The sequence below is a fragment of the Mauremys reevesii genome, linkage group 6 (assembly GCF_016161935.1).
Source record: "Mauremys reevesii isolate NIE-2019 linkage group 6, ASM1616193v1, whole genome shotgun sequence".
Lineage (NCBI taxonomy): Eukaryota > Metazoa > Chordata > Testudines > Geoemydidae > Mauremys > Mauremys reevesii.
In genome coordinates, this window is record NC_052628.1 from 96,670,504 (window position 1) to 96,685,460 (window position 14,957).

The following is a 14,957-nucleotide window of genomic DNA, read 5'->3' on the forward strand; positions in this document are numbered from 1 at the left end:
TGGTCCTGGTGCGTTCAAGGGGCTGGATTCATTACAGAACTGATGCAGAGCATTGCACATGAGTGAAAATTTAAAAAAGCAATGAATAGGACAGGGAGCACAGAAGAACGTGTATGCATGAAAGGGCAGGTCTGCACACCTGTCACGTTACTTCTGCCTTGGCACAAGAGTAAGGCCAAAGATGGACGAGGAATATAGCTAAGCACCAATGTAGCGTGATAACTATATCAATGCCTGGGTTCATCTGAGCCTGACTCCACCCAGGCCTCACTTGAGTGCAAAGAGAAAAGTGAGCAAGGAAAGAATGTAAAACATTCATACATGTGTCAGTGTTTGTGAGGCTGTCAGAAACTTCTGTGCTAGGAGCCAAGAACCTAGCTAGAGATGTTAGCTTGCTATATAGCAAGAACAAGTCATAGTGACAGAACAAGGTCTAATCTAACTTTTGCCCCCACATAGACTCTTCTCACATGTGTACTGGAGCTCAACCATATTGTGGGTGTACTGCATGAGGACTCAAGATCTAGGCCAAAGATAAATGATGTAGGATGGGAGGAATGTTAAGGAAGAATGAACTAGTCATTGCCAAGTGTGTGGTAAAGGACATGTTAAAAAGAACTGATCCTGAGCTCTTGAGAACTGAAGTCTTTGAGCACAAGAAGCAATGTTTTATACAGGAATATTATACTTAGCCCTTTACAGCTTCACTAATTAACCATCACCTCAGTCTGTGAGGTAGGTAATTTAAATATTTTTCCCCATCTTTAAAATGTGGATACTAAGGAAAAGGCGTGAAACAATGCTTGAGCCTGCACAGCACAAGGGGGAATGAACAAGAAAGAGCCATGGAAATTGTGTGGCAGTGATCTGTTTAGATCAGAGATTCACTGGCCTCAAACCCAGGGGGAAGCTTGCTTGTTTGACCATGAAGCAGTTATTGCAGGTTCAGTGCCTCATCTCCTGCTTAAGGGACAGGGGGAAGATTCTTTCCTCCTCAAATTGGTCTGTAGTTTCACTGCCTTTTAGTTGGTTATTTCTCATAGGACAAGGGGTTTGGTTCCGGGGTTTTTGAAGTGGCAATTCATAGTTGTTCATAATGACAATGAGTAACTATGGGCCATGGAAAGACTATGCTCATCAGGTGTGTGGGAGACCTGAGTTCAAGTCCCTGCTCCAATGACTATTAAAAGGCAGAACAGCTTCAGCAGGAGAGACTTAGAGAGGTCTATGAATATCCCAGTAAGTAGGGTGCTCTCTTGCCATGTAGGAGACCCAACTTCAAATCCCTTCTCTGTAGAAGGGAGAATTGAACAAGGATCTCCTACTTCCTGGGTGAGTGCCCTAATCACTGTGCTAAAGGTCATAAGGAGAGCAGCTACTCTGAGAATTGCATCTTTAAATGGGAGAAAAATTGACTGAAACAATTCAGAGAATTCATTCAAATTCATGAATAGCTTTGGGACCACCAAAACTGCATATTTTTGGTCAAATAAATTAGTCCAAAAATTTCTTCCAGCTCTAATTTGGATTGATGATTCTCAACTTTGTATACATGCAGGTCTATCTAATTAAATTATACATCTTCACTTGCCCTTGGCTCAGCATAATGAATTAATTACAATCATTGGGTTCCCAGATATCGCACACTGACTTTGAAAAATAATAATTTCATCCACAGGACCATGTTAAGTAGGACTGTTTTACTAATCCTCATGATCCAGATGACGTTCTGTTCACGTTCCAGCACACAGCAGGTGGGAGAGTGGATTTGTTAGGCTGGGTGAGTTTATCCTCCTTTTATGTGTTCATTCAGTTTTATGTTCATTTACTTATTGTACACATATGGTGATAGAAGCTGCTAAAGCAATAACTGTTATCCTGCAAACAAGCCAAGGCATAGAAACAGATGTAAGATTTTTCCAATATTTCTAATGGAAGTTCTGGATTAAAGACACATTTCTTTTTCTTCAAGGGTTTGGGCTTTACACTCTTTATTTTCTTAATTATTTCAACAGAGGCTCATAAACTCTGTTCCATGAAGGGACAGAGCTGGAGAGAACCCTGTATAAGTGTTTAAACATAAAACTAAAACTTTACACTGTCTCCAGATCTAAAGTAACTTTAAAATCATAGCTGGGAAATACACTTTTCCACCAACAAATGCATTATATTGCATGTTACCTTTGCAACTGAATCCATTCCAAAGGTACTATAGATAATGTACTTTTTCTCTAACGGTGAGGGGAGGGGAAGAAATATTCGTTAACCTAAAACTGTTAATCAGAAATGTGCTCTAGGGGGGAAAAAACATATCTGGTATTCAGCTCACATGCTCCTGAGGAAGCTGGCTTCTGTTTTTCAGTCACTGTACCATATTATGAGCCAAAACATCATGAATAACTAAGAAAATAAGTGGTAGAATAAGCCTAAAAAGGGGAATGCGTATTGCATTAGGTTAGGTGGAATATTTTAAGATTTTTATCATTGTTGCATGTATAAGTGCTTCACTAAAATGTAGCAGTTTTGAGGAGGGAAATCTTTCTCCAAAGGGCTCCCCCCTTCCTTATTTAGGCATTTGACATACAGTGATGGGTTCACTGAAACTGCCTCCTTTATACATTAAACCGTTTTGAAAGGCTTCCATTTTTTTTCCTCCTAGAGGCTATTTGTTTCATGACAGCATTGTCTACATTCCTCACAAAAATGTAGGCATTTGTCCTTGCACTAAATGCTGACATTCTGTGATAAGAAAAAGCTAAAAAGGAGAAGAATTGAAGGTCAATATGTTTATTTTGCTCTCAAGTGAATATGGTGGATAAACACTTCTTCAGTGACTGCCTACTTGCTGCAACACAAAGTTTAAAGATGCATTTGAATGAACATCTACATTACCAGCAGCAAAGAATCCTGTGGCACCTTATAGACTAACAGACATTTTGGAGCATGAGCTTTTGTGGGTGAATACCCACTTCGTCGGTATCTTGCATCCGATGAAGTGGTTATTCACCCACGAAAGCCCATGCTCCAAAACGTCTGTTAGTCTATAAGGTGCCACAGGGTTCTTTGCTGCTTTTACAGATCCAGACTAACACGGCTACCCCTCTGATAATCTACATTACCGTTAATCTGAACAGGAAAGCAAACCTTAGTTGCAAAAGAATCTCATTAAATGGAGGGCAAAAAAGCAAATGGTAGATATTATTGTGCTCACTCCCCCCCGCCCCCGCATCCCATTCTTTTCAAGTTAATTTTTAAAATTTCAGTTTGTAGAAAATCAACACAGCTGTCAGCCATCACAGAAAGGTAAGAATCAGCCAGAAGGGAGAAAATAAAACATATTAGGACCACATCTGAAATGTTTAACACACAGCTCTTGTTTGTCTGGAGTAGAAATTTTGTATAATGCCATACTGGCTCTTCCCTAACTCCCCTCCCCCATACTTCGTATACCACTCTTGCTGACCTTTTTTACCATAGATGAAGAGAATATACAGATATTGTTAGCTGCTTGTTTCCATATTCTTTGTAATCTCAGGTCTATGATTATAAAAATGTTATCTTAGGTCCACTGTATTTCTTGAATTATAAGGTGCAGCAAAAAGGCCTGCAAAAAGAAATAGCCTTAGTCTAGGTTTACTGTGCTTAGAAAGGGACATTACAAAGTTTCTTCCCAAAGTATAGAGAGGATCAAAATGCCCTACAAAAATGGAGGGGCGGGGGGAAGAGAGATGTATACCTTTAGCAAGTGCTAGCAGTCAGGTGTCCACAATCCTACACTATAAGAAGTCTGTAAAGTTATTAGTAAAAGATAACTGTTTTTAATCATACTTTGAAATTATCTGTACTTTAGGTGTAAATTATTATCTAGATGTGAGAGAATCCTTGGCTTTCCAGTTACATGCTTTGACACTTACCTGGAGTACAACGCTGTACTTCATAGTCACTTGTGTGACATTGGGCTAAAAATTGAGCTGCACAGCTCTAGTAGGTCTCTGAGCATATGTGGACTACGATTTTTTTTCAAAAGGCAGACTTTCATAAGGATGCTATTTTAATATGAGTGAGTTAACATGGACTAGCTAACCTAAGTTAAGAACTTGTTGGTTGTTGTTGCAGTGTAGGGGTGTGTGTGTGTGTGTGTGTGTGTGTGTAGGTTAGAGACTCCCCCACTACCGTTAGTGACCTATAATGTTTAGTCACAGTTGCCTTTTTCATTTAAACCAGAATCATTACATGCTGTTAACCTTCACTGACCTTAATATGGCTTCTGTTTTGATGGCCTGTCAATTTTTATGGCACAACAATGTTGTCACTTGCAGCCTTGGTTTCACTGAGGGAACTAGAAGGTAGTATGCAAACTGATTTTATTTTTAAGGCATTTGTCAGAGCCGTTGAACTAAACAATTAATCTCAGCTAAAAGGTAATAATTGGAGATATCCCAATCTCCTAGAACTGGAAGGGACCTTGAAAGGTCATTGAGTCCAACACCCTGCCTTCACTAGCAGGACCAATTTTTGCCCCAGATCCCTAAGTAGCCCCCTCAAGGATTGAACTCACAGCCCTGGGTTTAGCAGGCCAATGCTCAAACCACTGAGCTATCCCTCCCCCTTATTGGATAGTTAAAATGGGATCTGATCAGATGGCAGGGGACAAAACTAGTGAAAGTAGAGCTCGGCACTAGGGGTGGTGTAGACACTGCATCAGCCATAGAGACTAGGCCCTGAAAAAGTTGGAAATTGAACAAATGTTATGCTACTGCTGTCAGACCGGCTAATCAACTACACCTTGCTCTCTTTAATTTGCAAAAAAAAGCACTTAGGGTTTTAAAAGCAGTTCTTGTTTTCGGGGGAGCTAGGGAGAGTAACACAGAATCTAAACACATTTTAAAAAGAACTGTTCCAACTAAGCTATACTCTGTTACCTCCATGGCCCTAAACACAAGGTTCAGGGAACAAATCTAATACTTGTAACTAGAGCTGGATTTTTTTCCTCTCCAAAAAGATGCAATTTTGAATATACTGGAACTATTTGAATTCAGCTTTTGAATTGCTGAATAGTTTTGGCCAAAACACACACAAAATTTCAGGCTCCATTGACAGGGGGACTTTTGATACCATTCACAAAACCACAGGAGGAGGTGACCTGGTAAGCCTGTTGTTAGGGCACTCTCCTGGCGTGTGGGAGACCTGCAGGATGTAGAGCAGGGACTTGAACTTTCATTTCCCATACCCTGAGTGCCCTAACCATTGGGATCTCTTGCTCTTCTGTGGAAGGCGTGCCACTTTGGGCCACAGAGAGTGTGAGTGGGTGATTCTGTAGCCTGGGGCTTAGAGCACTCATCTGGGAAGAGATCTGGCTTCCAGTCCTTATTCCTATTAAAATTTTAATTATTTATACAAAGTGGAACAGCTTCACCAGAAGAGAGTGAAACCCACCCCAGCATCCACCCTAACCACTGGACAATAGCATAGACTGCAGTTCAACCCGCTTCTCTGAATCAGGGAGATCAGGGACTTGAATCCAGGTCTCTTGCATCCTAGGAGTGTGTCCTAACCAGAGGCATGTACGTGTAGAGGACGCATCACCCTTCCTCATGTGATAGCGTGAATGGCTTTTCCAAATATCCTCTTTTTTTTCCTTTTAATTCAATAAAAAGCAGATACAAATGCTTGAAATCAAAACAAAACTTTTCAGCTCAAATGAAGTGTTTAACCCCAAATTTTCATTTTTAATTGTTTTTTGCTGGGAACCAAAACAAAACAAAAGCTGTGTTGGTTCAACCAGAAACTTATTTGGTCCAGTGAACCAAACACACACAATTCTTGGCACAGCTGTAGTCATATCTCCATTGAAAACACGGAGGACCAGCTTGCTTGTGAACATTATTGAGTGACTGCAGGATGGAGGCATCATACATTATAGGAAACATAGGGAAATAAGCATCCATCCTAGCTGAATCATTCTGGAGAGCTTTACTTAGACAAAACTGATGTGTATGTGAAATATGGAGCATTTTCTGAAGATTCATGGCTGACCTGAGAGGAGACAATCCAAAGTACAGAAAAGGATCACTAACTCCAGCAATCTCCAGGGAAAGTTCTGGCCAATTCTTAATCCCATATTGATGGGAGGGGGAGTTCACCCCCTAAACTTGATCATCATGCATTTTACAAATGGGGTTTGCATGTGTGCAGGAAAAAATCATTAGTTATACAGTTTCCAGAGGTTTGTATTGGTCAAATGCAGATTTTGCAGATACAAAGACATGTACACAAATTATGCATGTGCAAGTTGAGATGCTATTTAGAAAATGTAGCCTTCCGAGTGGCACATGTATAGGTGTAATACTGATGGACCCAAGAGATCGGTGAGTGGTATAGAACCTGGGAAGCTAAATGCATGAGCCTCTACTGCTGAGCTAAAAGCCAAATAGTGCTTAGTTTAGGGTATAGCAGTCTCATTAATCTCTAAGTGGTCTCGGTGCCACTAGAGGGCCAGATCACCACACCCAGAGGTGTGTGGGTTACATAGGCATTTTCAATGTAACTTTCTTGTCAGTTTAAAATCACTTTGTCTGCGTGCCATTCTGCTCCATTCCCTTTGTACTAGACATCTGTTGAGAATTAAAGCCTTTATTTTCAAAAGTGACCTTTTACTTTTATTTTCTGTGGGGTGTGGCTTTGTGGTGTGTGTGTGTGTGCGCGCACGTGCACTCACAACTGTAGATTCAGTTTTGTTAACACATCAATCACATTGCAAGAGTTGTTCCAAGTGGCTTGAAATTCACTCATTGAGGCTGATCCAAGAAGCCTAATTTTACAAGTAATGGGTAATTCTGAGGGGAAAATTCCATAATTGTTTCCTATTTTTCAGCAGTCTCTGGCAGGTTGACTTGAAGTTGGGTGGGAGAAGCAGCTGTTTAGAGGTTAGGAATGTTAGTAGACTTTCTGAGATGGATTAGCAGGCAGAAGGCAATGTTCTTAACGGTGCCTGATAAATTTATCACATGGTTTATGCAATTTACCATATAAATTTCACCATTACTCATGGGATGTGTGTATGTATGAGGTTATCTCTTGTCAGTACAGAGAAATAGAAATAAGAAGCTGGAATTTGGTAAAGATAAAACTGAATCCTAGAACGTTGACAGTTTCCTGTGTGTGTTGGGGGGGGGGTGTTGCAAAAAAAATCATTCAGAGCTGCACTGGTTTGTAAATCTCTAGGCAGAATTGCTACTTTTAAAATTTGTGCATGCATCCTAAGCTTCAGACGTCTAGATTGACATCAGACAAATAGACTGTCTGCAGTCTGGGGAAGCAGGTAGAAAGGTGATCCACTGCCCATGTTTGCCTGTAAGCAGAGGACTGCTTTATATGGATCCAATTTGTTGTGATTAACTATAGTCTCTAGCAGTGATTTCACTAACTAAACCATTTAGGGCTAAATTACACTTGCCCTGCATGGTTGAGAGCTGGCAGGGAGACTTCGCTCCCAACAGCACACCTTTGCTGGAGGCAGCCTTAATGTGTGTCTCAGCATTCTGACTCTCTAAGCATAGAAGATGGCAAGATGCCAAGAGGATTGCTTCTGACTGAGTATAGCTGTGGCCATGCCCTCCCATACTGAGAGTGCTGCACTGTAAGGAGCACTCTGTGTACCTTTTTCAAGCTGCAGTAGGGGGTGTCTCTCTCCTCCAAGCTAAACCCCAATTGCCAGTAGCCATAATGCCTCCAGACACTGGTGCTTGAGCAGTCCATCTTCCTACTCTCCCAGTACCGCTTAGCCTCAGAAGAAATGCTTTTTCTCCAAACTCTAGCATGCAGCCACACAATACTGCTTTTGAGGAAGATGGAAAGCCCTGTTTAAAGAAAATTCAGTTTGAAAAAAGTCTAGAATGTTTGACTTTCAGAATAAATCATGATGGTCAGATTCACTTTTTAGGGCCACCCAGAGTAATAACTGGTTCCTCATGTATCCTTTGGACTTGCAAGATTTCTTGATCTTTTCAGTGGAACTACTTGTGAAGTATGGTACATCTCCATGTCAGTAAGGGTGGAAAAAATCTGACTCTTAGTGAATGGAAATCATGCAGATGGAAACTTTTGGGAATAAAATGATAGATCTTTCATTTGATGCCACTGTGGTGGAATGGGTTGCCATAGAGGGCAGTATTGCCTATGGTCAGCCCACCTAGCCCTTTAAGTGTTTGGAAGGTCCAATAGATAGACTTAAGGGTCCTGGGAATGAATGGTGTAGAGAAGGCAGGGTAAGTCTCCCTTACCACCAATCAACTAGGAAGCAATTGTCACATGTCAACATAACTGAACTTGTGTTTCCCCTTAGCGGCCCAGTATGATCACTCGGTGTAAGGCTTCTGGCTCCCCAGCTCTTGCCTCTCTTTGTTGGAGACCCACATCCCTCTCCCTTATGAACTAGGTATTTCCAGGCTGAACCGTTTCCTGTCTTCACTATGTCTGTCTTTGCACCTGTGGATATCTGCTTGCTTTCTCTTCAGAGTCAGACCACTGATGTAACTGCTATAGTCATAAAGTACCACACACAACGTCCTATGCAAGCCTACATTATTCTTCAAGTTAAAAGCGCTACAAAGAAAATGTGTAAAAGAATCAACGAACTTCGACATTTGCTAATAAAGCTTACCAGAGTTAACCTCAACCCTAACATGGGCTTTGACAGGAAATGTCCTTCAAGTTCCTACCCAAAGGGGATTTCTTGTGGTTACCAGTTCACCGCTTTGACTCAGAACAAGCACCCAGTCCTTCCAACTCTACCCGAGGCATTAGGGCCATCTGTGGATCAGAGGTTCTATCCACTTGCTGGCTCAGGAAGAAGGCCCTGAGCCAATTTAAAACCAGGCTATTTATCCAAAAATGCTTTCTTTGTCTCCCGGTACTTGGAGAATCCAGTTTGAACTAGTAGACACACACCTCTCCAGGGTGGTAGGTTCAAAGGGTTGATAGAGGAGGAAGTACAATAGCATCCCCTTCTCCGTATTAGAGAAAGTTCATACAACTCCACCACAGCACATATACAACTGCAATGTATTAATCTTAATTTGATAAGGTTTAACTTAAACTTTTTGAATTGTCTTATTTCCACAAGGATTGTCTCAGGATATTGTCAGTGTGTCACAGGAGCTGGGAAAAGGGGAACAGCATAAAGGATGTCTCCTCCCAGCATAGCAGGCAGACACCACTGACAGGAGAAGGCTGGCCTGCTGAGCCCTCCAGACTGGAAGGCTAATTGGAGAGGATATTCAGCTGAAGGGAGCTGGCAAAAGTCTTGCAGCTGACTTTTCCATGGCAAGTGGCCTGAGACACATGCCCCAGCTCCAGGAAGAAGGCTGAGAGGGAACTCTTGCATAAGGCAGAGAAGAATAGACTAGCTTAATGGGAGATGCTTGAGGGACGTTCTGAGAGAGATCTGAGGGGGAACTCCTGTCTGGAGGAGGGAGAAATCGACTACTCTAAATGTGAGAGACCGAGGAATTTCTCACAATATAGCCCAGGTGATGAAAAGAAGTGGGGTGAGTGGTCTTTGAGAACACACCTCCTTGTCTGGACTCTGCTATTCCCCCCCCCCCCCCGATCTGTGTTTCTTCACAGCTTCTCCTTAGCCAGAGACCAGTGAAAATGTAGACAAGCAGGGTGAAGGTAGAAGTAGCTCGGGAAGGGGAAGAGGGATCAAAGAAGTAGTCCTTATTTGCCTAAAGCAGGGTCCCAGGGTGGCCTGGGTTCCCATACCATTCCCCAGACAAAGAAGGGAAGGTACAGGCATCAGAAGGAGAAGAGGCCAAGTATCACAGGCCCCAGATGGAGTTATTAGCCTTTGGGGTTTCCTATCTGGGGCTTTTCTGTTTCCCCTAGAAGAGGCATGGACTGAACAGTTTGCTGGCTGGAGAGCTAGGACACATACAGAGACAGGCCATTGTGACACCAGAATGATTAAAACGGGCACTGAATTGAGAGAACCCCTGCAACATCATATCTGGACATCAGGAGGTGCTCTGTAGGTGAGAGGTGTGATTGAAGTCACTGACCATCCCTCCTCTCTCTACATGAAGAGAAAGGGTCGAGGAAAACAATAGAGGATTTTAGACAGAGAAGTTTAGTGGCAGAAAAGGGTGAAACATAAAAACTTAAAGGGGTAATTGAAGAGACGTATAGAGATCCCATAGAGTCCAGGTGGACATCTTTGTTGGGTGTACTTGAATGAGCTGAGGTGACAAACATTGCAAATCTTTCTGGTTGGAAAGGCTGCTTAAGTTTTCTTGTGGGTTGGCCCGTTTTTTTTTTTTTTTTAGCTCAAATGTCCTATATAAAATGCTGTCATGACGTTGGCTTTATCAGTCATTAATACTGCTTTAAAAAAAAAACCAACACAGGTGTTGCCACTATAACTTGAAATGCATTTGAATGTGTCATGAAAATTATGTTCAAAAAGATCAAAAAATCTTGTAAAGTTTGGAAAATAACCTTATGCAAAGTCCAGGCTTGCCTCTTACAGAAGGGATTCCTGCCATCATACAGTCAAAATGTGAAATCATTTCTCACCTTGTAAAAGTCAAATGCAATCTCTGCATTTTCATTATTTTGTTGCAATCCAAATATTATTCTTCCATTCTCTAACTCTCTCATCACTGTGATCAAACTATTGCCAGGAAAGTAAAGGTTAGATTTATCAATCAAAGTTCGCTACCAGCACTCCAAATAATTGAACCCTCAGGAGAAACAAGCCTTGTTGTTTCAATATCTCCATAAAAAGTCATTTCAATATGTTTGGTTCTGTGGCAGGAGGTTTTATGAAGTGTTTATTCTTTTCACAGTTCTAGACAGCAGACTTCATATATATGTTTTTGCCACTTTAGTGCCTGCAAAACTTTTCATGAGAATCCCAAGCTGCTTAGCCTATTAAAGCACATTGGAGGCCTTATACAGAGGTCAAATTAAGGGGTTTTATTATTACTGGGTCCTATCCAGTCTCTCTTGCATGACCCATAGCAAGTGGATTCAACAACAGAGAGGGACACTGTGGTTCCTTGGCCCAGATTGCATGGTGTAGAGGATGCATAGGTCTTTGTAGTTGCCCAAGTTAGATGTTTATAATTTGGACTGGTCAAATGTTGCAGAACCATAGTCCCTAACAATGGGCTTTATATTTTTACGTATTTTAAAGAATGATGCTCTAATAACAAAGCCACAAGAGGGTGTGCATTTAGACTATTAACTTCCAAGTTCATTGAGGACACTGATCTTGCTACACAACTCATCAGAACAATCCCATTCATTTAATGTTTAATGAATCACAGGAAATCACACTGGAAACTACAGATGCAAAAATATCTGGCATAGGACCCTAAAACTTCAGTTCAGTGTAAAGTAACCACCTGAAAGCACACTGCAGTCCATCTGATAGGCAGGACAGGCTGAAGGAAGGCCAAATCACACTTGGAGTTGCAGCTAGAAAGAGATGCTAAGAGTAACAAGAAGGGTTTCTTCAGGTATGTTAGCAACAAGAAGAAAGTCAAGGAAAGTGTGGGCCCCTTACTGAATGAGGGAGGCAACCTAGTGACAGAGGATGTGGAAAAAATTAATGTACTCAATGCTTTTTTTGCCTCTGTCTTCACGAACAAGGTCAGCTCCCAGACTGCCCCACTGGGCAGCACAGCATGGGGAGGAGATGGCCAGCCCTCTGTGGAGAAAGAAGTGGTTCGTGACTATTTAGAAAAGCTGGATGAGCACAAATCCATGGGCCCAGATGCACTGCATCTGAGGGTGCTAAAGGAGTTGGCGGATGTGATTGCAGAGCCATTGGCCATTATCTTTGAAAAATCATGGCAATCGGGGGAGGTCCCGAGTGACAGGAAAAAGGCTAGTGTGCCCATCTTTAAAAAAGGGAAGGAGGAGGATCCGGGGAACTACAGGCCAGTCAGCCTCACCTCAGTCCCTAGAAAAATCATGGAGCAGGTCCTCAAGGAATCAATTCCGAAGCACTTAGAGGAGAGGAAAGTGATCAGGAACAGTCAGCATGGATTCACTGAGGGCAAGTCATGCCTGACTAACCTAATTGCCTTCTATGAGGAGATAATTGGGGGAAGCAGTGGATGTGTTATTCCTTGACTTTGGCAAAGCTTTTGATACAGTCTCCCACAGTATTCTTGCCAGTAAGTTAAAGAAGTATGGGCTGGATGAATGGACGATAAGGTGGATAGAAAGCTGGCTAGATCGTCGGGCTCAACGGGTAGTGATTGATTGCTCCATGTCTAGTTGGCAGCCAGTATCAAGCAGAGTGCCCCAAGGGTCAGTCCTGGGGCCAGTTTTGTTCAATATCTTCATTAATGATCTGGAGGATTGCGTAGATTGCACTCTCAGCAGGTTTGCAGATGACACTAAACTGGGAGGCGTGGTAGATACATTGGAGCGTAGGGATAGGATACAGAGGGACCTAGACAAATTAGAGGATTGGGCCAAAAGAAACCTGATGAGGTTCAACAAGGACAAGTGCAGAGTCATGCACTTAGGATGGAAGAATCCCATGCACTGTGGGCTACAGACTAGGGACCGAATGGCTAGGTAGCAGTTCTGCAGAAAAGGACCTAGGGGTTACAGTGTACGAGAAGCTGGATATGAGTCAACAGTGTGCCCATGTTGCCAAGAAGGCTAACGGCATTTTGGGCTGTATAAATGGGGGCATTGCCAGCAGATTGAGGGACGTGATCATTCCCCTATATTCAACATTGGTGAGGCCTCATCTGGAGTACTGTGTCCAGTTTTGGGCCCCACACTACAAGAAGGATGTGGAAAAATTGGAAAGAGTCCAGTGGAGGGCAACAAAAATGATTAGGGAGCTGGAGCACATGACTTATGAGGAGAGGCTGAGGGAACTGGGATTGTTTAGTCTGCAGAAGAGAAGAACGAGGGGGGATTTGATAGCTGCTTTCATCTAACTGAAAGGGGGTTCCAAAGAGGATGGATCTAGACTGTTCTCAGTGGTACCAGATGACAAAACAAGAAGTAACAGTCTCAAGTTGCAGTGAGGGAGGTTTAGGTTGGATATTAGGAAAACCTTTTTCACTAGGAGGGTGGTGAAGCACTGGAATGAGTTACCTAGGGAGGTGGTGGAATCTCCTTCCTTAGAGGTTTTTAAGGTCAGGCTTGACAAAGCCCTGGCTGGTATGATTTAGTTGGGAATTGATCCTGCTTTGAGCAGGGGGTTGGACTAGATAACCTCCCGAGGTCTCTTCCAACCTGATATTGTATGAAAATACAACACAGGGGTCTATATTTGTATTGGGCACAAATATAGTACAGAATCCAGTTCAGTGGGATTTGGATCAAACCTATAAAAGGACTGTGAAGTCAATGGGAGCCTTTCCATTGATTTCAATGGGATTTGGATATAGGCCATATCGAACCCTGAAGGACCAGGGGCACAGCTACTTCAAATCCCATTGTGATCAAAAGGAATGCTGAGTTAACAGAATTTTCTCAATTGAAGACCCATAACTTTAAAACAAGCCTCTGCCATAGATCAGGCCTAACCCACTTCTTCACTTTTGAACACAATGCAATACCATCTCCTCAGGAATGCATTGTCCAACAATTACTTGTTGAGGAATCTCTACTGACTCCCCTAAAATAGGAACCTAAATGTAAATTCAGAGATTAAATGAAAAAGTAGGGCGAACCTTAACCATTTACCTCTCTTCCTTGTACATGATAAATTCTATGGAGAGCCTCCAGATCTTCTGGTAATTGATATTTTAAATATATTTATATTAATAAAAAAAAACCTTGAGTTCAGCACTGGCCATTCTAAAAAAACTGCAATCCGTTTGTATTTTGGTTGAGAGTACTTCTGGCAAAAACAGGGACTGAACTTGTAAGAAACAATATCTTTGTGGTCTTCAAAATTCCCTACATGAAATTGCATTTGAAAGATCAGCAGAGAGTGACTTAAAGTGGCCTGTAAACTACTCAGTAGCAGTTATTGCTTGTAGTCATGGCATTTACTCAGCATGTAATCTCATTAATTTTAAGAATGAGTGGCTTGTTACTTAATATTTTAATTAGAACTTTGACCAAATCTGTGTTTCATATACAAAGACAAATTACCTCATGCATGTTTTTTAGTTTCAATAAATTCTTTAACTGAAATTTGATTCACATGATTCAATGTTTAGGTTTCTCCCATCCCAGTCTCAGACAGCTATCTTCCTTACATCAAGGCTAGAAAGAAGCATTTTCCAAAAAGACTACCCCTCCTTTGAGGGGCAGAGGGGGGCAGCTTGGGGCAGAGGTAGGTCACTACTAGGATACAATTCTGTGCTTTACTTAGGCCAAACTATGCATATGCTTCCACATGCTTAGTTATGCTGATGAATACCTCACTAGGTATTAGGAATTTGTACACAGATATGGCCGATTAGGTGCCGGATATATTCCCAAAAGAGTAACTTTACCAGCAAAGTTAGAGAATAGAATTTAGCTGGCTGTGGGCTTTTCTGTTTTTGTTTGTTTGTTTTGTTTTTTTCCCCCTTTGGTCAAAACACCTTAAAGAAAAACTACTTTTCAGCCAAAATGAAAATTTGTTGGAAAAATTCATTTTGGTGAATTTATTTTTAATGAAAACCAAAAGTTTTTTTGGAGTAAATACTTTCAGTTGTCAAACATGAAAATTTTTTATTAAAAATAGTTTTTGAAACCCCAAAATACATTGTTTTTTCATTAAAACCTCCCCTAAAATTTCAAGTGAAACTTTGGGGCGGAAATTGAGAACTTTTTATGACTATTGAATATATGAATTCAGAAAAGATGAAAGAAGATGGTAGTCTTCTTTCCTACATTGTCTGTCTTGTGTGTAAAGTACCATAGATGTGTTTCAAGAGTAGTTCATTGACAATGGCTTTCTGAACTATAGAGGCCCCACAATTTTA

The 14,957-nt window shown here is 41.6% G+C and overlaps 1 long non-coding RNA gene across 1 annotated transcript; it reads left to right on the forward strand.

Annotated features, from left to right (window-relative positions):
• The first annotated feature begins 1,676 nt into the window (after nt 1-1,676).
• On the forward strand, nt 1,677-14,233 carry LOC120407515. Its single transcript, XR_005600084.1, has 3 exons — nt 1,677-1,780; nt 3,264-3,303; nt 14,205-14,233. It is a non-coding gene; the product is annotated as an uncharacterized LOC120407515 (long non-coding RNA).
• The last annotated feature ends 724 nt before the right edge of the window (nt 14,234-14,957 follow it).